This window comes from Gigantopelta aegis, chromosome 3 (genome assembly GCF_016097555.1).
Source record: "Gigantopelta aegis isolate Gae_Host chromosome 3, Gae_host_genome, whole genome shotgun sequence".
In the NCBI taxonomy this organism is placed as follows: domain Eukaryota; kingdom Metazoa; phylum Mollusca; class Gastropoda; order Neomphalida; family Peltospiridae; genus Gigantopelta; species Gigantopelta aegis.
The window spans coordinates 59,067,261-59,093,431 of NC_054701.1; the positions used below are offsets into that span (position 1 = coordinate 59,067,261).

The 26,171-nt window shown below is 38.0% G+C and overlaps 1 protein-coding gene across 1 annotated transcript in view; it reads left to right on the forward strand.

Moving 5' to 3' along the window:
- The first annotated feature begins 18,774 nt into the window (after positions 1 to 18,774).
- The window catches only part of LOC121368747, a 36,186-nt gene continuing 28,789 nt past the window's right edge, over positions 18,775 to 26,171 (forward strand). The window contains exons 1-2 of the mRNA XM_041493495.1: positions 18,775 to 19,160; positions 23,080 to 23,179. The gene's annotated coding sequence lies outside the window, so the exon portion shown is untranslated. The remainder of the gene's footprint in view (positions 19,161 to 23,079; positions 23,180 to 26,171) is intronic.

Sequence of the window (26,171 nt, forward strand, 5' to 3'; positions counted from 1 at the left end):
TTTTTTCATTTACAGACAAGTCAGCATATACCACAGACTTTGATATACCAATCGTAGGGCACCAGTTGAAGCGAGAACAACTTAATAGGTCCATCGAGGGGTTTTGATCCTACCACTTAGGCACTTCAAGCCCATAAAATAACACATGTATGTGTGTGTGTGTGGGGGGGGGGGGGGGGGGTGTTACGTGTAGGGCGTTACAGGGCCGTACCCTGATCAAAATCCTAGGGGTGGGGGCACTACTTTTTACAAACAAATGAAACACTATACAAATTAAACCCTGAGATGTGTATGCTATTTTCTGGAGTAAAAACAAAAAGTGAGATTCTCAGTGGAGCAACCCCCCCCCCCCCCCCCCCCCCCCAGTCACCCGGAGAGTACGGCCCTGGGTTACCACACCCACCACTGACAGAATACAATGATATAGTTTTTGTTAAATTCTATTTGCTATTTTGAGAAGAAAAAAATATTTGATTAAAAGAAAACTTTCCACCTGTATCATATTACCACTTCTGGACTATCCTCAAGTCAGCTGCAAATACGCGTTTCTCTTTAGCAAAATTATCATTTAATAAGAGTAGATAAGAGTGTTTAATTTATATTTAGGCTTGTTTTTCTCATCAGTCCAGCGACGCTGGTGTTTTATGTGATAGAAACTACTGAAGAAAACCTCAAGTTGGCCAATCGCAACCTAAGTCGACAAACAGGTCCGTATCATAACGCTCAAATATTTACAGCAGCATTCATATTTTTATCTTACCAACAGCTGCAGTAGTAACAAGCAGACCTCTCCATCCTCAATCTCGTAGAACTCGACTCCACTTAATCAGGTAAGACTTTCTGTGAATTTGTTAAAACGTGCTCTCCCATCATGGTCCACTGGGTTTATGTGCCTGATATCATTCTGTAAGAATGACGATTGATGTTCGCATTGCGTTACATTGCGTTACATTGCGTTACATATATTTGTTTATAATTGTACTATATATAAAATGGCATATAACTGTATTACATATAAACTTGTATATAATTGTATTACATATAAAGTTGTACATAATTGTATTATAAGAGAGTGCGGATAAGAAATAGAGAATGCTACACGAGTGGCCACTTATCTTACGATTTTTTTTTTTAAATGTATCTAAAAAGCGTCAGCAAGTTGGATACGTGTTTAAATAACGAGTTGTAAGATAAGTAGTCTGTAATGGACATAAATGTAGTATTCTATTTGTTACATATTCTCAAAAAAAACAAGTTTATAATAAATTTAAACGTCTTTTCCAACTAAAATATATTTACGGCCCTAGCGCTTGTAGGTAACAGAAAAATGAATTTCAGGTTAACTTACACATCACAGAGCAATTGATTTGACAATGGGTTTTTTCATTAGTGATTATGACGGTGGTCATCACTTCAGAACATCCAGTCGTATGTCTTTAAATTATTATCACATGTATGTGTGTTATTAGTGTGCGTTATTAAAAATAACACATGTTCTCACCAACGAGTGCGTAAGAAAAACGGACAAATCTGCTCGCTGCCCGATACGAACGCCTGGCGATCTGGAAAATAGACTACAGTAATTATTTCATGAGTACTGACAATAACACCAAAATGAAGGCTGCTAAATCAGCACAGAAAATAAAGTGTTATCTTTGTCAATATTTTAAATACTATTGTGTTGTGCAAGGTAGTTTGAAATGCAATTTGCGTTGATTTTATGTTGTATACTGTATTAATTTTTATACACCAGACCACATTTATACGTGCTCTTATAAAGCAGGGACTCTACACGTATAAGCGTATACCCGTTATAAGTATGTATTGTGGCAAGAAATATCTCTTTATGGTAGTCATTTCAATATTTCAATAATTTCGTTTATTTATGCATATTTTATATTACTCAACAGTCCAAAGCTATGCGCACATGGAATGTAAATTAATTTAGTAAAATATGACAATTGTTCATTTCTAATAATATGTCTACTACATTCATTTCATTCTCCAAGGAACATTTTGTTTATAAAATTCCAATTAGCGACAATTTCAAAATGTTTACAGATCAGTAACTACTATTTAACATTTTAGAGTAATTATTTAGCGATCTTTGGAACTTGAATAGCGAATCGCGACGATTTTTGGGCTTATATCTATTAAGACTCGAGCACACTGTCGTGAGAACAAATCGTCCGGAAGTCTTGCCTCAGATAAAACCCGCTTCTTCTTTTTGTTTAGATTAACATCAAGGGATCTTTTTATGCACTTTCCCATTGACTGGGCAACACATACCACGAATTTTGATAAACCAGTGGTTAGTGAGAAGGAAGTGTAGGCCTAGTAGCCGTACACCTCATCATTGAGCCGTTATGGGAATCGGTACCGGGGTGCGAATCCAGTATGCCCACCAGCCTTAAGTTTGACTGTTTATTCACCGACGTAGCCCAGTGGTAAGGCGCCCGCTCGATGCGCTGTCGGTATGGAATCGATCACCGTCGGTGGGCCAATTGGGCTATTTCTCGTTCCAGCCAGCGCACTACGACTGGTATATCAAAGGCCGTGGTATGTGCTATCCTGTCTGGGATGGTGCATATAAAAGATCCCTTGCTGCTAATCGAAAAGAGTAGCCCATGAAGTGGTGACAGCGGGTTTCCTCCCTCGATATCTGTGTGGTCCTTGACCATATGTCCGACGCCATATAATCGTAAATAAAATGTGTTGAGTGCGTCGTTAAATAAAACATTTCCTTCCTTCCTAACCACTATACCACCGAAACTATACCTATTGCAAAAAGAGATTTTATCTATATGGTCCGGGCCCCGTTCCACAAAGCGATCTTAGCCCCAAGATAACTTTAAGTATATTATATGCATTTAAGGTGATTTAGCGCTAAGATCGTTTTGTGGAACGTGGATCTGGGGCGTAGCCCAGTGGTACAGCGCTCGCCTGGTGCGCTGTCGGTTTAGGATCGATCCCCATCGGTATGCCCATTAGACTAGTTCTCGTTCCAGCCAGTGCATATCAAAGACCGTGGCAAGTGCTATCCTGTCTGTGGGACGGTGTATATAAAATATCCCTTGCTTCTGATGGAAATTGTTTTAGCGTGTTTTCTCTCTATTACTGTATATATTATCATATATCATTATATATCAAAATAACAAATGTTTGACATCCAATAGCCGATGACAAATAAATCAGTGTGCTCTAGTTTGTGTCCTCAAACAACAACAAAAAACCCTCTTTTTTCATAATCGGTGTTCATGTTGAATGGAATTAGTGTAAGAGGCCTAGCTAATGTCAAAATAACGTAAGAAAACAAAAGCACAATTAGAATAAATCAGGGAATTCCACCGAAGTTTATTTTTTATTTATTTGTTATTATTACATGCAATTAAATCGGACGGGTACACAATATGTTACATGTCATTTTTATTAATGTGTGGGGCAGGACGTTGCTCATTGGTACAGCGCTCCAGGATTGATTCCCGTCGATGGGCCCATTGAGCTATTTCTCGTCTCAGCCAGTGCTCCACAACTGGTGTAACAAAGGACCGTGGTATGTACTATCCTGTCTGTGGGATAGTGCATGTAAATGATCCCTTGCTACTAATTGAAAAGAGTAGCTCATGAAGTGGCGACAACGGGTTTCCTCTCTCAATATCTGTGTGGTCCTTAACCATATGTCCGACGCCATGTAACCGTAAATAAAATGTGTGGAGTATCCTTCCTTCCTTATTACTGTGTAGCTTTTTCTCTCTTTGTTATCAACAGTATGGCGGACCGGAAGCCGGTGATCAAGAACGCAGATATGGCCGATGAGATGCAACAAGATTCCGTGGAACTTGCCACGACTGCTCTGGAAAAATACAACATCGAAAAGGATATTGCCGCTTACATCAAAAAAGAGTTTGACAAGAAATATTCACCGACTTGGCACTGCATTGTGGGACGAAATTTTGGCAGCTATGTCACCCATGAAACAAAAAACTTTATCTACTTTTATCTTGGACAAATTGCCATCTTGTTATTCAAGTCTGGTTAATAACCACAAGTGAGGCACTGGTTGAAGAAAAAGAAACAAAAGCAAAAGCAAAAGAAAAAACCCCCAAAACAAAACACATCAAAAACCCCCACATCAAAACCCCCCAAAAGCTTACAAAATAAGCAAATGACTGGTTAGCAGTGTGCTATATGTATTTTATAACATACAAAGTCACGCATTTAGCTTGCATAATATAATACAACTTATTTGTTCTGTGACAGAACATATACTACTTTTTATTTAATTAAATAATGTGTATAAAGTTGCATGGCTGTGGTGTTTAGTTTTATTTACACTTTTGTTTTGTTCATTTACTGTCTCCAGTGCATTTTATAAACACCCACTCAACGATAACCTACATAATATGTTAAACACAAACCTTTCCAAAGAAAATAACACTACTGAAACCGATTACTATTCACTGGCGAAGACATGATCTTATGGGGGAGGGGGGGGGGGGGGGGGGGGATCCACACTGTGTATGTATATATGTATGTATGTATGCTTTTATAAAATTTAATACAGTTTACAAAAAAAAGAAGTTTGATGGGGGTTGGCCTCCGTGACCCCCTTCCGCCTACGCCATTGTTGCTATCTATGATGTAAATTAACTGCACGAAAACTAACGTCTTAAATACATATTAATTGGACATGGTTTCTAAAGACTCATTTCCGTTAAATACCAAATAACTTAAAGGGACATTCCTGAGTTTGCTGCATTGTAAGATGTTTCCGACTAATAAAATATTTTTACGATTAAAGTTACATATTAAATAATTTTTCTTGTTTAGAATATCAGTGCCTGTATATTCAATGTGTTTCTGGTCGTCTTAATATTTGTAAAAAGCCCCAAAAATATATTAAGAAATAAAATGAAATTTAACCTAGTATAACTATTAGAACGATCAGAAACACATTTAATATACAGCCACTAATATTTTATGCATAAAAATATATTTGATATGTAATTACGATCGTTAAAAAGTCTCCGTTAGTTGATAACGTCTTTAAACTTGCAGCAAACTCAGGAATGTCCCTTCAAGACTTGTTTTAAAACAAACGCATCTAGCTTGCTTTCGCTGGATTCACTTTGAAACAATTCTTAAAGGGATATTCCCGAGTTTGCTGCAATTTTTAAGGCGTTATCGACTAACAGAGACTTTTTAACGATTGTAATTACATATCAAATATATTTTTCTGCATAAAATATTAGTGGCTGTATATTAAAGGTGTTTCTGATCGTTCTAATATTTGTACTAGGTTAAATTTCATTTTATTAACTAGAAATAATTTTTTCGTACGTACGAAATTATTTGAAGACAAAATCCAGTTTGGGCTTCTTACAAATACTGAGATGACCAGAAGCACATTGAATATACAGACACTGATATTCTAAACAAGAAAATATATTTAATATGCAAGTTTAATCGCAGAAATATGTTATTAGCCGGAAACATCTTACAATGCAGCAAACTCAGGAATGTCCCTTTAAAATAAATGTTATCTAACAGGCCCCGTGTTACGTCATGCTGTATTCTATATATATATACATTTTGAATGACACCAGTCTGTCGGCAACTAATGTAGAAATGTTTTAACTATGTTTGTGAACTTGCTATCACACTGTTATAGGCATATTGGCACGACTACTTAGAACTATATATACTAGATGATGTAAGCAAACTGAAAACTGATACGTTTTATCAACTGTTGGGATAAAACGGTGCCACGTGCACTCGTTTCAGTCAAGATTACTAAGCATTAAACAAACTAATGTTGTCTTGTAAAGATTAGGAGCTTCACAACATTCCGCTATATGTATTAAGATTTCAAGTGCCGTGGCGTCTGTGCGGAGACCATAAATAATATACATACTGTGGCAAGCGCTTGCTTATCAAAAACGTTGTAGGCATACACACACGCGCACGCTCTCTCTCTCTCTCTCTCTCTCTCTCTCTCTCTCTCTCTCTCTCTCTCTCTCTCTCTCTCTCTCTCTCTCTGTGTCTTGTCTTGATACAAAAAGACCGGCCTCGGTGGCATCGTGGTTAGGCCATCGGTCTACAGGCTGGTAGGTACTGGGTTCGGATCCCAGTCGAGGCATGGGATTTTTAATCCAGATAACGACTCCAAACCCTGAGTGAGTGCTCCGCAAGGATCAGTGGGTAGGTGCAAACCACTTGCACCGACCAGTGATCCATAACTGGTTCAACAAAGGCCATGGTTTGTGCTATTCTGCCTGTGGGAAGCGCAAATAAAAGATCCCTTGCTGCCTGTCGTAAAAGAGTTGCCTATGTGGCGACAGCGGGTTTTCTCTAAAACAAAACAGTGTCAGAATGACCATATGCCAATAGCCGATGATAAGATAAAAAAATATCAATGTGCTCAAGTGGCGTCGTTAAATAAAACAAACTTTACTTTGATACAAAGAAACAATTTTTACAACAAGATACCCCCAAACCAACCACCAACCATCAACATCAACATATTGATAAACACAAGAGAGCTTTGTGCAGTTAAAAAATATTATATTTATTCCGAGAAAAAAAAAAAATCCCAAACAAATACCTTATATTTTTAATAAGCAAGCTTTTACCGCAGAACGTGTGTGTGTGCACGCTTCTTCTTTCACAACATTTAAAGGAAATCCAAGACGGGTACCGCGATTACATTCCTGTTTACACAGACGGATCACGAGATGGGAATGCTGTGGCTAGAGTAGATCCATCAGACACAATAATTTTAATGAGATTGCCCGATTCAACATCAATCTTTACTCCTGAAATTTGGGTAATCATTAAAGACCATGGAAGAGGATTCATGTGCATCCTATATTACTTTTACAGTTTAAATTTTGTTTTGTTGAACAACACACAGCTAGAGCACATTGATTAAAGATCATCGGCTATGGATGTTAAACATTTAGTAATTCTGACATGTAGCGGGTTTCCTCTGATGACTACGTGTCAGAATTACCAAATGTTTGACTTCTAGTAGCCGATGATTAATAAATCAATGTGCTCTAGTGGTGTCGTTAAACAAAAAAACCTTTATACAGACCCAGTCACAGTTTCGGCGTGTTTTGGGCCTTAGGTGCGCCAAAACACCAGACAACACAGTACGGTGTATAATATGCTTTATTTCTTATCTTCGAAATGAAATTCAGAGAAACATTTTGTTGTCAATTTTCTTCTAAATTCAAAAGATGAAGATCGCTCGGTTACCGTTAAAAAAAACCCCAAAACCCAAACAAAATCCAACAAATTCTCGGGCGCTATTTTCAAGTCGGAAATTGTAGAAACGGTAATTACGAGCACACCCGAACGCAGCATACTCAGAGAACAAACTAATGACGTCACAAAAAGTATTTCGATTATCGATAGAAGACGTAAAATTTATATTGTTATAGCTTTGGTAAGTACGGTATAGTTTTAACTGGACAATCCTGAGTTTGCTGCAATTTTTAAGAAAATATCGACCAACAGAGACTTTTTAACGATTTTAATTACATATCAAATATATTTTTCTCCATAAAATATTAGTGACTGTAGCCTATATTGAACATGTCTCTGATCGTTCTAGTATTTATACTATTGTCCGAACCAAATTGTTAACAACTACAAAAAATTACTCTCCTACCTTTAATTGCCGTTAGATTTCCTCCAAAGTTTGTCCAGACACAAATCGCAAAAAACCCACTACAAATATACATATTCCACACACGAGACTGCAACGATGTCGCCGATATTGTCTTTGCTGAGATTGCATAGGGAAAAATACATGCAGTTTTCTGCCGTCTGCCATGTTGCTTGTTTATGGAATACTCTTCAAGAGGGGTGAAAGCCTCCAAAGTATGTGACACAATTAATATGAAATCGATGATCTCTAGTGGTATCATTAAAATAATAATAATAATAATAATAATAATATGACGTTATCACGTTTGCTTTTATATCATAACATGTTATGACGTTGTTAGATTAAGTCCTATCCTTTCACCCCTCTTGAAGAATATTCCATAAAAAGTCAAAATGGCAGCTGATACAAAATTACATGCTTTTTTCCCAATGCGCTCTCAGCGAAGTCGATATAGATGACATGGTTAGCATCTGGTATGTGGAATCTGTGTCATTGTAATGGTTTTTTCAAGATTTGTGTCTGGACAAACTTTGGAGGAAATCTAACGGCAATTAAAGGTAGGTGAGTAATTTTTCGTAGTTGTTAACAATTTGGTTCGGACAATAGGTTATATTTCATTTTATTTCCTAAATGTTTTTTTGTTTTTTTTCGTATGTACGAAATTATTTGAAGACAAAATCCAGTTTGGGCCGCTAACAAATATTAAAACAACCAGAAACACATTGAATATATAGACACTGATATTGTAAACAAGAAAATATATTTAATATGTAAATTTATTCGAAGAACATTTTTTATGAGTCAGAAACATCTTACAATGCAGCAAACTCAGGAATGTCCCTTTAAATACTGTTGTTAGATTAGTTACACAACAATTAATTATGAATATTTAATATAAATTTAAAGTGCTACCTAGAGGCGACATCTGCGTCTATAGACCGATGCATATTAATTAATCATTCCTCGTTTATTAACTATGAAATTCATATTAAAATTGTAAAGTCGGTTCTTCATTGTTTTATTTACTAAAATGACACCAAGACACCCCCCCCCTCCCCCCAATTATTAATGGGATATGAATACATGCATTCAGTTCTGTCAGGAGCCAACTTTCAAGGGCCGCGAAACAAGGGTGTGGCCACCAACGTTTCCTTGTTATTGTGCTCAGAAGGCTAGAAGGAAGGAAATGTTTTATTTAACGACGCACTCAACACATTTTATTTACGGTTATATGGCGTCGGACATATGGTTAAGGACTATACGTATATTGAGAGAGGAAACCCGCTGTCGCCACTTCATGGGCTATTCTTTTCGATAAGCAGCAAGGGATCTTTTATATGCACCATCCCACAGATAGGGTAGCACATACCACGGTCTTTGATATACCAGTCGTGGTGCACTGGCTGGAACAAGAAATAGCTCAATGGGCCCACCGACGGGGATCGATCCCACACCGACCGCGCATCGAGCGAGTGCTGTACCACTGGGCTACTTCCCGCCCCTCAGAAGGCTAGAAATGCCGTGAAACATCTGAAATTCAACATTTTATCAGGGCAGCGTTCCCCCACACCTAATAGGTTCGTCTCCTAATTTGGACTTTAGTATGTCATATTTAGGACTTGACTTAACATTGATATATATATTTTGTGCACGAGGGCAGTGACGGATCACGAAAATCCATTGGGGGGGGGGGGGGGGGGACAATGACATGAGGCGGAATGTCAAGGGAACTTTGGGGCAGGTTTAGAGAGGGATCGTAAAAGAAATTAAAATTAATATAAAATAAACTTATTATGATTTTAGGAGGGGGGGAGGGGGCAGTAGAATGATTTTTGCGCTATGCCCGAATCTGAATAATGTAAGTTGTAGAAGCATCACGAGGGTTTATGGGTTTTGATACCTGTATGCTCTTTTACCCCGAGCCGAAGGCGACTGGTACAAAAGAATAGAGGGTATACACATTCATAAACTCCTCGTGATGCTTCTACAACGAATTTATCTTGCCGACATGTTTAATCAGCGAGCAATAATTATTAACAATAACAAATTAACGCCAAGCTGTAAGGATTACTAACCGTCATTTATATAATGAAAACATGACTACCCGGAAACGACAGTCACTTTTCGCACCCTTGTTTTGGCTTAGTACACAATAAATACAGCACATCTTACCGTAATTTCACTTGAAATCCATATTTCGTATAAGGTACAATTTTTAATCACACATTCAGGTGCATTAGTAATGTTCAAACAAACCAAAATTCAATAGGAATTTTGCATCGGAATTTTTTCAGCATTCTCAAAACGGAAACGTCATGTACCCAGTTATGGTTATTGCAAGGAGATGTAAAGTGTTGTCATTGGAATACTGACGTCATTCAGATTTAAATTAGCTATATTATAATGCTTTGCCACATTAAAATAAAAACTGTTTCATTTACGTTGCTAACAGACGAATTACAGGTGGGGTATAAGAAATTTGACTCCGCCCACGCGGGTATATAATGGTTTTGTCCAAGGCTAAATAACCAATGAAATTCGAGTATTTTACATGAAGGCGAGATAATATAAGTTGTACAGTGGCGTAGGAAGGTGCCAAAAAGGGGGGGGGGGGCACACTTTTATATTTAGGTCTCACTACACAGATGACATCTGCCATTGAAACCCGTGTTAAATTGCCCAAGTTCAAATGAAGATTGCCAATAGAACGGGTTCTCACTGGCGCTAACAACATACACCATTGCGAACATATATTATATAAGCATTTATTTTCACTCCAAAATTGAGAACATTTCCGTCTCAGTTTTATGCTATAGGACCGCATCTGGCTGTAGTACCGGTCCGAACAGGTGGTTCATTAACCGATTCACTCCGGCTGTCTCTTGCGCTATACGTGTACCAAAAGGTCAATGCGCAATATTACAAATTAGCATGGGCAAAATACAGCCAGAAGGCTAACCATTAAATCACAATTTCCTAGAAGTGAATATGTGAACCATAACTTGTGTCACAATTAGGAACTATAGTGGACCGTGATCAATGAACTCTCACTCGGAAGTGATCTGTGTAGTGAGATATTACACTTTTAAAGCAAATATAAAGCAAAATATCTGAAAGTGTGTGTGTGTGTGTGGGGGGGGGGGGGGGGGGACACTTTGCATCTCCTTACAATAATTTGCTATTATTGCTTACTAGTTAAACATGTTGACATGATAAATTCGTTGTAGAAGCATCACCAGGGGTTTATGGATTGTTATACCCTCTGTATGCTCCTGTACCCAGAGCTTCTATAACTTATATTGTTCCTATATTACCATAACAATTTATGCCAAACGGATATATATATAGGGTTACAAATTAATCACAACTACTACTATGGGTAGAATTATGGAAATACATGTAAAAAGATTTTAAACAAGATAATTTTGCTCGAATATCTATATATTTTTTGCCTTAATTTGAGGCAGTTACCCCCTTCCCCACCCCCGTCTCATACGCTTATCCGCATGGACCAGTAATGACCGTGGAGTAGGCAGAACGAATCTTCTTTGAGCTGAGAATGAGCCAGGTTGAAATTATTTGCCCTGAAGCCGAAATGGGTTGTTTTCAATATGTGGACCCTGAAGACGATTTAGAAACATTTAAACTTATTTCGCCATGCGTCCTACCTTGACACAGTAGTGACGTCAGAAACAGAATCAGAATGCTAGAAGTTAGTGATCTCCACGCGTTCAAGGCTAGTAGAACCCATTCAGCCCCAGACATCTTGATTGTGAACCAATTAAGGAATTTTCATCGATGGATGCAGTTAATTTGCTTCTCCAAGTTCACAAAGCATAGCATCACATATATTTAGCTCAACCAGAATATTGTCCTTTCTTTTATCAAATGAGATATTTAATTCCTAAACATGTTTTAAATATCGAACCGATTGTTAAATCTTAACTCTTTCCCCACCAGGACATACGAATTCCTAATTAGGAGATGTTTTAAGTCATACTTAGGACATACTAATGATCAGAGGGGTACTTACCATACGATAGTCATCAGAGAGGTATAACCGGCCTCGTTGGTGTGGTTAAGCCTTCGGACATAAGGCTGGTAGGTATAGGATTCGCAGTCCGGTACCGGCTCCCACCCAGAGCGAGTTTTAACGATTCAATTGGTAGGTGTAAGACCACTACACCCGCTTCTCTCTCAATAACCACTAACAAGTAACCCACTATCCTAGACAGACAGACAGACGAGATAGATGTAGCGTGTGCCCAGGACAACGTGCTTGAACCTTAATTTGATATAATCACGAAAATAAGTTAAAAAGAAAGAGAGAGGTATGTACTTACCCTTCCATACATGAAAGTATAGAGACCCAGAGATAGACCGGGAAGGTGGGACCCAAGGGGAGACCCTTGATGTCTCAGTCACAATGTCAACTCTATCGTTCACCTAAGGGCTTAGACATATATATTTTATCTATATCACCATGTTGTTAACTTGTTAATCATGTTTAATGTTCGAAAGTAAAATACAAAACCCTACATTACCAACTTGAAACTTCTGTTAAATCATTTATGATCAGTCATAAGAAAAAAAACTACACTGTGTTAATACCAAGCTAGACAAAATATGATCGATTATAATTGAAAATTGATCGGATTGGCTATTACGATGTGATGATCAATTATGAAAATCCATAATCGATTGTGTGGGGGAAATGTTAACTAACTGTTCATCCAGTTTAGCTGATAAAATTGATGTAAAGTTACAGTCTCTGGTTACCATATTATAACATCATGTACAAATATGAAATACAAAGCTCAAATGCACTTTTAAAAAACTCGTGTGTGTTCGCTATCAACGGAGATCGTCAAAAGTATACGCTCGATTCGTCGCCTGTGCCGCCATAGCTCGGCAAAGCACAGTTTCAGTTAACACGTGCGTTTGCCGATTTCAAATTGTAGGGTTCGTCTCAAAAAATTAAAAGAGAAATCTTGCGCTGTACGAAGAACGTTCGGTTGAAGATACGGTACTAATCTTTCGTTAAAACCGGTTTGATCTTGACAACGTATTATTGACAATCGTACCTTCCTATTTCAGAATTAATATTTTATAAAGTGTTAGTAGAACTTTCAAAGTTTAGTTTGTATACTAGTAACACATTAATCATGTATATATATTTTTAAATAAAATATACTAAAGTAGACAATGAACGTTTTCACTTCTTAATTTTACGTGTTAAAATCGACAAATTCAAATAAATATTCTTTCGTTTGGAAAAGGTAGTTAGGGTGTGTGTGTGTGTGTGTGTGTGTGTGTGTGTGTGTGTGTGTGTGTGTGTGTGTGTGTGTGTGTGTGTGTGTTTAACGACATCAAAGTTAGAGCATATTGATTTAATAATCATCCGACGCCATACAACCGTAAATAAAATGTGTTGTGTGCGTCGTTAAATAAAACATATCCTATCCTTCCTTCCATCTGCTGTTGGATGTCTAACATGGTAATTTTTATGATGATGATGATGATGGAATGGGCAGAATTTTGAAAATAGCAATTAGTAAAAAAAGTTTATAGAATAAATAAAAAAAATTAAAAAGGTTACAAGCCAAAAATAAAACGAATTGATTGCTCGGCCGAATATTTATATTATTTGGAGCATTTTAGAAGGACAGTCCAAAATTAAACAAGAGAAAGAAAAGAGGATCGGACTATTTAATATTTAAAAAAAGAAGTAATTTCGACATAAAATTTTGAACGCAGATCGAAAAGTTTCAAGTCCGATCTATATGTCCACGCAAGTGGCCTCGTTAAGGCCGTTTGGGTGCACAGCTTAAAGGGACGAGATGGGTTGCATCCCGTCAAGAAAACCCCTAGATGACAGTCGATAGACGTTGAAGGTGTAGTGCTGTACTGAAATACAGATCTTGAGAAGCCGGATCCGTCTGAACGAGAGAGAGTATCTGACTAGGGTCTAGTCCAGTCGTCATGGTTTGGTATAGTGGTACGGACGGGCCCGACTCTGGAGGATACGAGATGGTATCACTATAAAGCAAGATAAAGTCTAGAAAAAGAGTAGTAGGGGCCGACCCCGCTTCTTATTTCTTCTTAGAGTGGGGCGGTCAATCTTCCTGTGCTGCTAGGACAGGCTCGGACATGTAGAGACTAAACGCGAACAACCGTGGCGTTCTACAGAATAGCCGTCATACGAGTCACGAAAAAAACCCCAGTCGACAGTCAGACGGAGAAATGACGTGGAGGCAAGGAATCTCGCTAAAAAATAATCCAACCTGGTGGTGCAGGCTGTCGAAACGAGAAGCGTTCCAGCGTTCAATCAGTTCCAATGGCCGCATACATCCCAGTAGAAAACATCATTTCGCTGACCAATGAAATGAAGGACCCCCAAGTCGAGCACACAAAAGCACGTGCAGTGTGCACAAGCCAAACAAACACGTCTTACCACGTGGAGCTACAGACTGGGAAAGGTAATTTTGACATATAATCTTAAAGGAATCGGGTGCATGTGCAGGGGGAGGGTAATGGAGGTCGAAACCCTTACTTGCCCAAGCTTAAAAAAAATTGAAATGTATTTTCTGGGGGACCATGGCCCCATATAAACTTCGCACAACACAGTCTATAACCCCAACCCCAACCCCGCTGAAATCCCTGCACACGCGCCTTGGAAACCCGCTACATTTTTTTTTTAGCAAGGGATCGTTTATATGTACCATCCAACAGACAGGATATCACATACCATGGTCTTTTATATACCCGCCGATGGGGATCGATCCTAGGCTGACCGCGCATTTCCAAAGTAATGCATAAAAATAACATATAGTCTTGAAAAATGTTACGTAAATCGAACACAGTACCCTCTTCCTCTACTCCTAAAGCGTTACGTAATTAGTAACACCCCCTTACATGTAACGCGTATGCCAACAGCTGGCCACTGTCAAAATGTCAAGGCAAATCCCCACCCACTGACTCCTGGAAAGGCGTTGTACCATACCTCTATGGATATAAATATGTTTTGGAGATACGAGATGACCCCTCAATCAAGACGGTTAAATTTGTTCAAAAACTGCGAAATCTCACGTGATCTACACTTGTGATAAGCCAATGAAAACCGAGATCGGTAGGAGCCCGTCAAAAGTGTCCCACTTCCGAAATACTGGCTTTGTTTTTGACCTGGATAAGCCAGCGTAGTGAAACCAATGCGGAGTGCGGCGTCATATGTGCACCAAACGTTATTGGATTTTTTGTTCTATATGCTTAAGTAATAAAAAATATTCCGGATACTGCCGCTGTAAATATACAGTGGTTTTTGGGTTTGTTTGCATGTGTACATAAAGAAAAATTATATTAAATAGTTAATAAAGGTACAGTTAGCCATTTGCAGGGCGCATACGACATTAGGTACACGGTCCTTATAATTCAAAGCCTTCTTATGGTCATGGAATTCTAACCGATTGTGTAATCGAAAATTTATCGGTTGGTGCCAACCGAGTATAACCGATGATCGATATTGAAATCCCAAACGATTCCCATCACTGGGGTTAAGTATGCATAATTCGAAAGATATTTATTAATCAATGTCAGCTTCTCATACTTACTTCGGGTGTTTATAGAAGTAAATTTATCTAAAGATATGAACTCATTAATATAATATGTTACAACTACCGACCCAGACATCAAAATACACCAGACGTCTTTGCCATACTTGTCAGACCCAGACCCAGTCGAGTGGGGTTTAGCGCAGTCGGTTGAGTGCTCGCTTGAGGTGCTTGCGTCCCAGGATCGAACAACCTCGGTGGATCCATTCAACGGATTTTTTTTTTTTTTCTCCTTCCAACTTACGCACCACAAATGAGCGATGTGTGCTTCCCTGTATGTGAGAAAGTGCATATAAAAGATCCCATGCTACATTAGAAAATATGTTGTGGGTTTCCTCTGATGACTACGTGTCAGAATTACCAAATGTTTGACTTCTAATAGCCGATGAATGTGCTCTAGTGGTGACATTAAACAAAACAAAGTTTATACAGACCCGGTTACAGTTTCGGCGTGTTTTGGGCCTTAGGTGCGCCAAAACACCGGACAACACAGTACGCTACTGTTCTCTTTGCAACTTTTAAAAAGGTGTATAATATGCTTTATTTCTTATCTTCGAAATGAAATTCAGAGAAAGATTTTGTTGTCAATTTTCTTCTAAATTCAAAAGGTGAAGGTCGCTCGGTTACCGTAAAAAAAAAAAAAAAAAAAAATCCAACAAATTCTCCGAAGTTTAGAAGTAGGAAACACGAGCTCACGAGCGTTTCGGGCGCTATTTTTAAGTCGGAAATTGTCAAAACGGTAATTACGAGCACACCCGAACGCAATCTAATTAAAATTAGCTCCACTATTAGGCCTACATGTGGATCTAAAGACAGCCAGTTGGAGCTCATGTCCACCAATCAAAACCTTACTTGCAGAATCCTGCCAGTGATTTAAAACTAACAACACTGCGTAGTCCCCAATGTCCAGGTAACATTTCGTCTGTAAATAATAATTTATGGGTATGGTATGGGTAACTATATTTACGTGCCCCTATCCACGAAGGTTCAGGCACGCCCACTACGGAATTAGCCTCTGACTTCGCCAGTGACTGACTCCGGAGCAGGGGGGGTGGGGGGTAAGTTTGAAGTGGGCGGAATTTGGAAAAAAGCCATTTAGTAAGCGCGGACCGACTAGCAGACACTTCATAAACAAGAAGTAACACCGAGTGGGAGCCGTGTTCTGATTGGCTGAATTTCGATTCCTCGGTGAAGCCTGTTTTTTACCTAAGTCTACAAAGAGTACTGCATACCGATACATGTCTGGACTCTAAAATTTTAGCCAAAAATGGTTAAGACTGCTCGCCGAAAAGTTTTAAGGTGATTTTGAGCAATTGAACGGGCGCCAAAATAAAATGCGTTAGACTATTTATAAAAAAATAAACATAAGAATTTTGAACTGCGTTCCAAAACATTTAAAGTCTAACTAGCCCAAAAAGAGGTTGGTACTCACGGAGGTAAAGGTTGACTAGGGGGAGGAGAGCCACACCCTGGTGTCCAGATGGGGGATCAGCTGGTGAATATCCGGCTTCGCTAGCAGTCTAGTGATCACAGGATACTGTTTGCGGAACACCTTCTTCATCAGGCGATGAATCGATATGTTGTCCATCTCGGCAAACAGTAGAGCCTGGCTGTAGCGGTTGTCCAGGTGATGAGTAATACTCACAGCCGATCTCCCATCCTTAAAGGTCACCGGGTGCATCTCGTATTCGCCGTCTGTGTTGGGTATATCCTCAAAGTTCCGGCATCGGGGCGCTGCTAAGAGGTGCTTGGTGTCCAGGACGTCGACGACAGCGCACTTGGAGAAACGGCGGTCCAGTTTTCCGTGCAGAGTCCAGGAGTCCTTGGATTCGCCGGACTCTGCACCTTCTGGTGGTGGCGGTGGTTGTTTCGGTGGTGTTCGGAATGTTAGTATAGGGGTCGCCACCTCCGCCTTGCGCTTCCCAACAGCTCCTTGTCGGTCCGGGGTAGCCATTGGTGAAACCGGTAAAATCGGCGACACATCAATGCTATCCATAGTGTGGAGAGGTGAAGTGCTGGAACGAGCCGGAGTCTTAGTCGTACTAGCCTCGTCTCGGACCGCTTCCGGAGCGGGAGCTGGGCCGGTCGAAACTGGCTTCCCTTCCTTCAATCCGGTGGAAACAGCAGGCGGCGGCGAAGCGGAAGGAGCCGCTGCCGGTGGTTTAGCCACCGGGGTTGGCCCCCCCCGAACCGTTCCTGGCGGGTTTCTCCTCTTCTTCCTCGTCCTCCTAGTCTTGGTTGGGACCGGGTCGCCGTACACCAAAGTCACGGTTGCCCGTGACCCGGTGTACGCGACGCGGTACTCCAACAACATCCCATAAGTTGCTATCAGTCCCCCCAGGTGGGGGGGTAACTCAAGAGAGCACGGACTCACGTCTGACCTCATCTTAAACAAAATTGGAATGATAATAATTTAAATATTGACCAATCACACTTCGCCTTTTATAACGTTATTTGGGAGCATACAAATTCTAAAAATATCGGGCGAGTCTATTTTAGTGGCCGCAGTACAGCGAACCATACCAATACGTACGGGGTGGGTTATCAGTCTTCAATTTTACATTAAAAATTATTTATTTATTTATAAAATTTAAAAAAAAACTAAATCAGTCTTCAGTTTTACATTACAAATTATTTATTTTATAAAATAAAACATGTTTTAAGGCATTCGTAATTCACACGAAACATGTCGTATACCCTCAGGATAATTCGGAATGTTTTCAAATTATTTTTAAATCACTGGCAGTATTCTGCAAGTAAGGTTTTGATTGGTGGACATGAGCTCCAACTGGCTGTCTTTAGATCCACATGTAATAGTGGAGCTAATTTTAATTAGATTGACCCGAACGCAGCATACCCAGAGAACAAACTAATGACGTCACAAAAAGTATTTCGATTATTGATAGAAGACGTAAAAATTATATTGCTTTAGTTTTGTTAAGTACGGTATACTTCAAAAGTTTATGTCGAAATTACTTTCTTTTTTAATATTATTAAATAGTCCGATCCTCTCTTCTTTCTCTTATTTATTTTTGGACTGTCCTTCCAAAATGCTCCAAATTATATAAATATTCGACCGAGCAGTCAAGTCTTTTTATTTTTGGCTTGTAACTTTTTTGTTTTCCTTCTTTTTTTTAAAATTCTATTAACTTTTTTTTACTAATTGCTATTTTCAAAATTCTGCCCATTTTCAACTCTATCCCCCCCCCCCCCCCCCCCCCGAGTCAGGCCACCGATCTTATCTAATTTCTTTTTGACCACCCGATTTAATGTAGCGATCAAATTTAATGAGTAGAATTTTCTTTATTAATTATATTAATTAGAGATAACGCATACAAATTTTAAAGGCCCACTATTTAATTTTTGGATGTAAATTTCAAAATTGTCCGTTTAATTTGTTTCTGTCCCGGACATGCTCGAAACTCTAGTAGTATATGAGCATGTAAACATTATTCGCACTCGCACTCCTCCTTTATTAACTATGAAATTCATATTAAAATTGTAAAGTCGCTTCTTCATGGTTTTATTTACTAAAATGACACCAAGAAACACACACACCCTCCAAAAAAAAATAAAAAAAAATAAATATAGTATTAATAAAATAAATTGAATTATTAATGTGATGTTCAAAAGGTGAAGATCGCTCGGTTACCGTTAAAATTAAAAAAAAAAAAATCCAAAAAAAATCCAACAAATCTTCCGAACTTTACAAGTAGGAACCACGAGCTCACGAGCGTTTCGGTTTCAAGTCGGAAATTGTCGAAACGGTAATTACGAGCACACCCGAACGCAGCATACCCAGAGAACAAACTAATGACGTCACAAAAAGTATTTCGATTATCGATAGAAGACGTAAAATTTATATTGTTATAGCTTTGGTAAGTACGATATAGTTTTAACTGGGCAATCCTGCGTTTGCTGCAATTTTTAAGATGTTATCGACCAACAGAGACTTTTTAACAATTTTAATTACATATCAAAAGTATGAGTATGCATGAAATATTTATATATATTATGCAAAACCAAAATCCAGCCTGTGCTGGTGCGGTATGCAAATTTGTTCACGATTATACATGTATTGCCCATAATTAGTCCTTATTTAGTAATTTTGTTTGTTTCTTGTTTATGCATATGTTTTACATCCAGTTCCGTATGTGGAATGTTTATATACAATAAAGTTTTTATCTTTTTATCTTTTATCTTTTATCTTATCAAATATATTTAGAAGATGTAAAATTTATATTGCTTTTTTTTTGGTAAGTACGGTATAGTTTTAAATACTGTTGTTAGATTAGTTACACAACCATTAATTATGAATATTTAATATGAATTTAAAGTACTACCTAGAGGCGACATCTGCGTCTATAGACAGATGCACATTAATTAATTATTCCTCGTTTATTAACTACGAAATTCATATTAAAATTATAAAGTCAGTTCTTCATTGTTTTATTTACTAAAATGACATCAAGAAACACCCCCCCCCCAAAAAAAAAAAAGTATAATAAATAAAAAATAATAATGAAAATAAATAATAGTATAAATAAAATAAAATAAATTATTAATGTGATATGAATACATGTATTCAGTTCTGCCAGGAGCCAACTTTCAGGTGCCGCGAAACAATGGTGTGGCCACCAACCTTTCCTTGTTATTGTGCTCAAAAGGCTAGAAATGCCGTGATTAATTTTATCAGGGCAGTGTGCCCCACACCTAATCGGTTCGTCTCGTAATTTGGACTTAAGTAGGTCATAATTAGGACTCGACTTAACATTTATAATATATATCTATCTATCTATATATATATACATATATATATATATATATACATATATATATATATATATATATATATATATATATATATACATATACATACATATATACATACATATATACATACATATATACATACATACATATATATATATATACATATATACATATATATATATATATACATATATACATATATATATATATATATATATATATATATATATATATATATATATACTTCGTGCACGAGTGTGTCGCGCATTAACATAGACATACAGGGGCTCCCAATTGGTTTTATGATGGGGGGATCAGGCCCGTACGCGGGGGGAGGGGGGTGCGTACGCACCCCCATAGTCTGCCGAGCTCCGTCCGTGGATGTGAAAAACATAAAAATAGTCATTTGACATATTTTGAGGCAAAGAAACATTTCAAATTTACTTCCCAGAATGCAGAAAAATGCATCTTCTGCATTCTAGATTTTAAAAAGTTTCCCCTCTAGCAACTCGATTACGCACCCCCCATATAAATTTCTGCGTACGGGCCTGGGGGAGTAGAATCATTTTTTGCGCAAATTAAATGAAAATGCCCGAATCTGAATAATATAAGTTGTAGAAGCATCACGAGGGGTTTATGGATTTTTATACCTGCATACAGAGGGTATAAAAATCCATAAACCCCTCGTGATGCTTCTACAACGAATGTATCTTGCCGACATGTTTAACTAGTAAGCAATAATTATTAACAATAACAAATTAACGCCAAACTGTAAGGACTTCATTTATATAATGAAAACATGACTAAGGCAACGACCCCAGTATTCGACCACTTAAGAAAGAAAGGATTATAACATGTTCATTTTATTGGCATTTGTTAATATTTGTTTTTCTTCGTAAATACTTACTGGCAATGCTATTCATTGAATAGACCCAAGTTTTGTTCATGCGGTATACGCCAACTTGAGTAGGTTTGAGTGACGCAAGGAACAGTATGCAGTATTCGACCGGCTGACCCAGTATTCGACCACTTTCTAATTAACTAATCAAACTAAACTTTGAAGTTTATTTTATAGTAAATGCAGCATATAAAAAACAACTAAATCCAAAAAGTGTTGATTTTAACGACTGTAACATATGCATGATTTACACACATGCTTATATACACATTCACACACGCACACATACTTTCTGATAAACAGTCTCTTTGGTCCCATCTAAATTTACAGATAATGATATTAGACTGGAAATAAAAGAAAACATAATTCTGTAAGTCCTGACAAACGGCACCAAAAGACAAAAGTAGTAAATTTGTGGTTCTTGGGAAATGTATCCTCAAGCTTTTCTATTGATCGAATACTGGGGCAACCCTCTCTATCATGTCATTATTCGAAATTATAATGACTCCATTTGATTATAAATAAAAACCTTAAAAACATTTTCAAAGATTTCAAATGGATTAAAAGTATTGCAAATGTTCACGGGATGTTGGATGGTGTAACAGCATGCTATAAAATTGGCCGACGTTCATATTATCACTAGATCTATAGCCGATAAATATACCATCGACGTCCCAAACTGCGTTCACCTAATGACAAAAACACGAATACAATATTTACAGAAATATTATTCTACATTTGTCAGCTACAATACGTGAAACAAAATAAATTGCAATCAAGTAACGTAAAAAATCAACAATGTGGACGTAAAACAAATCCATTCAAATAAATAAAAGTGAAACACCCTCCCTTAAACAGGAAAGGGTTCGACGTTTCTAACTGCGTTCAGGCGCATGCATTTGCAAAAGGTATCGTACTGCGCATGTGCGGTTCGTCATTTTCCATTTTTAAGGCAACTACATGAAAAAATATGTTTCTTAATTATGCACAGTTGCCGAACACTTAAATTTTTTTTTTTTTTTTTTACAGGAAAAATTCAATTTATCAAGCGTTCTGGTCCGGTCCGCGTTTTTTCTACACACATCGCTCACACTTGATGTCAATACTGATAGGCATTACATTCATACTTGCGAATAGTTTGTAAAGTATAATTTTTTTTAATGAATTGATTCTAAATTAACACAATTTATATACTCAAAATTATTTACAACTGTTATGAATGGATTATGAATACTATTCACTACAACAGAGGCACAAAAATGTAGCATAACTTTTGCAGATCGAATATAATAATTGAAAACAAATTCTAACAACAGGGGTCTTAAAAATACTCGAATTTCATTGGTTATTTAGCCTTGGACAAAACCCGTATACCCAGCGTGGGCGGAGTCAAATCTCTTATACCCCCACCTGTAAAATCGGACTATTGTAATAATATATAGCTAATTTTGAATTTGAATGACTTCAGTATTCCAATGGCATCACTTTGCATCTCCTTACAATAATTTGCTGTTATTGCTTACTAAGCTTAGTTAAGCATGTTGACATGATAAATTCGTTGTAGAAGCATCACCAGGGGTTTATGGATATACCCTCTGTATGCTCCTGTACCCAGAGCTATAACATTGTTCATATATTACCATAACAATTTATGCGAAACGGCTATATATTATATAGGGCTGCAAATGAATCACTACGCATTTTTACATAGATTACAACTAATACTATGGGTAGAATTATGGAAATACATGTAAACAGATTTTTGCTCAAATGTCTTTATATGTTTTGCCTTAATTTGAGGATTTGCTACAGCCCTGGGGCAGTTACACCCCCCATCCCACCCCACCCCCCCTCCCCCACCCACCCGTCTCATACGCTTATCTGCATTGACCAGTAGGGCCTAATGAGGAGATCTTAAGTTCTAATTAGGATTTAGTTTTTATTATATATATATATATATATATATATATATATATATATATATATATATATATATATATATATACGCATGCACGCACACGCACACACACACACACACACAAACACACACACAGTGTCACCTCTATTTGCATATCCATATACATATAATTAATAGTAATTAATATTCATATGCTTCTACATTGTAGATTTTTTATACGCAAATAAAGAAGAGGAAGAGGTGCGAGATTTTCTGCAGAAAGGACCTTTTGAAAGAAAAAAACCCATTAGAGGGCTACGTACCCTAAGGTAATCATTAGAGAGGTATTCTTACTCTATAGTAATCAACAGAAGGGTACTAACCATACGGTAGTCATCAGAGATGTATAACCGGCCTCGTTGGTGTCGTGGTTAAGCCATCGGACAGAAGGCTGGTAGGTATAGGGTTCCCAGTCCGGTGCCGGCTCCCACCCAGAGCAAGTTTTAATGATTAAGACCACTACACCTCTCCTCTCACACTAAGCACTAACAAGAAACCCACTGTCCTGGACAGACAGCCCAGATAGCTGTAGTGTGTGCCCAGGACAGCGTGCTTGAACCTTAATTGGATATAAGCACGAACATAAGTTGAAAAGAAAGAAAGAGAGGTATACTTATCCTATGGTAATCATTGCAGGGTTAATCAGGGTTGAAATAGCAAAGCGAATATGGCCTACCATTATTATTTTTGTAAATGGCATACCAAAAGAAACAAGTCCCTGTTAAGAAAGAAATATAGCATGCTGTGAATAAGAAGGGTGAGAGAAGTGTTTAGGATAGTGTGAAAAAGTAGGACCTCTGAGATCTATTCTACAGTATTATAAAATGATAAAATATAACAGAATTACAAGGTATATAGTAAATGTGATAATCATACATACAAATATCTCGATTTGCGATTTTTCGGTTGGTTTTAGCAGGTAAATATCTAATTTCACCTTGCTGCTAGATAAAAAAACCCCTAAAATATGAATATTTTTGCTTTTCGCTGGCCTCTAAAATATTTCGACCAATAGTACTTACCCTAGCGTAATCATTAGAGGGGTACTTATGATAATAATTTTTATTATTTATTTTTTATTATTATATTATTTATTTAAAATTATTATTACTATTTTTGTTTTTATTGAGATGTATTTATACTTTGCTATAAGTGTGTTGTAATACTTAATGCAATAAACTATATATAGTTATTATTACCCTATGGTAATCATTAGAAGGATACTTAGCCTAGAAGGTAATCATCAGAAGGATACTTACCCTAGATGGTAATCATTAGACGGAACACTGACGGGTATTTAAATAAATAACTTGAACTTGGCCCTACGTAATCATGAGAGGGGTATTTACCATATAGTAATCATTAGAGGGATACTTTACATAAGGTAAACATTAGTGGAGTACTTGCCCTACGGTAATCATTAGAGGGGAACTTTACATAAGGTAATCATTAGAGGAGTATCTGCCCTACGGTAATCATTAGAGGGGAACTTTACATAAGGTAATCATTAGAGGAGTACCTGCCCTACGGCAATCATTAGAGGGGAACTTTACATAAGGTAATCATTAGAGGGGTACTTTACATAAGGTAATCATTAGAGGAGTACTTGCCCAACGGCAATCATTAGAGGGGTACTTTACATAAGGTAATCATTAGAGGAGTACCGGCCCCACGGCAATCATTAGAGGGGTACTTTACATAAGGTAATCATTAGAGGAGTACCGGCCCCACGGCAATCATTAGAGGAGTACCGGCCCTACGGGAATCATTAGAGGAGAACTTTACATAAGGTAATCATTAGAGGAGTACCGGCACCACAGCAATCATTAGAGGAGTACCGGCCCCACGGCAATCATTAGAGGAGTACCGGCCCCATGGCAATCGTTAGAGGAGAACTTTACATAAAATAATCATTAGAGGAGTACCTGCCCTACGGCAATCATTAGAGGGGAACTTTACAAAAGGTAATCATTAGAGGAGTATCTGCCCTACGGCAATCATTAGAGGGGAACTTTACATACGGTAATCATTAGAGGAGTATCTGCCCTACGGCAATCATTAGAGGGGAACTTTACATAAGGTAATCATTAGAGGAGTATCTGCCCTACGGCAATCATTAGAGGGGAACTTTACAAAAGGTAATCATTAGAGGAGTACCGGCCCCACGGCAATCATTAGAGGAGTACCGGCCCCACGGCAATCATTAGAGGGGAACTTTACATAAGGTAATCATTAGAGGAGTACCGGCCCCACGGCAATCATTAGAGGAGTACCGGCCCCACGGCAATCGTTAGAGGAGAACTTTACAAAAGGTAATCATTAGAGGAGTACCTGCCCTATGGCAATCATTAGAGGGGAACTTTACAAAAGGTAATCATTAGAGGAGTACCTGCCCTATGGCAATCATTAGAGGGGAACTTTACAAAAGGTAATCATTAGAGGAGTATCTGCCCTACGGCAATCATTAGAGGGGAACTTTACATAAGGTAATCATTAGAGGAGTACCTGCCCCACGGCAATCATTAGAGGAGAACTTTACATAAGGTAATCATTAGAGGAGTACCGGCCCCACGGCAATCATTAGAGGAGTACCGGCCCCACGGCAATCATTAGAGGGGAACTTTACAAAAGGTAATCATTAGAGGAGTACCTGCCCTATGGCAATCATTAGAGGGGAACTTTACATACGGTAATCATTAGAGGAGTACCGGCCCCACGGCAATCATTAGAGGAGAACTTTACATAAGATAATCATTAGAGGAGTACCGGCCCTACGGCAATCATTAGAGGAGAACTTTACATAAGGTAATCATTAGAGGAGTACCTGCCCCACGGCAATCATTAGAGGGGAACTTTACATAAGGTAATCATTAGTGGAGTACCTGCCCCACGGCAATCATTAGAGGGGAACTTTACATAAGGTAATCATTAGAGGAGTACCTGCCCTACGGCAATCATTAGAGGGGAACTTTACATAAGGTAATCATTAGAGGGGAACTTTACAAAAGGTAATCATTAGAGGAGTACCTGCCCTACGGCAATCATTAGAGGAGAACTTTACATAAGATAACCATTAGAGGAGTATCTGCCCTACGGCAATCATTAGAGGGGAACTTTACAAAAGGTAATCATTAGAGGAGTACCTGCCCCACGGCAATCATTAGAGGAGAACTTTACATAAGATAATCATTAGAGGAGTACCTGCCCTACGGCAATCATTAGAGGGGTATTTAGATCAGTTATATTCGGTGTGCTTGATTG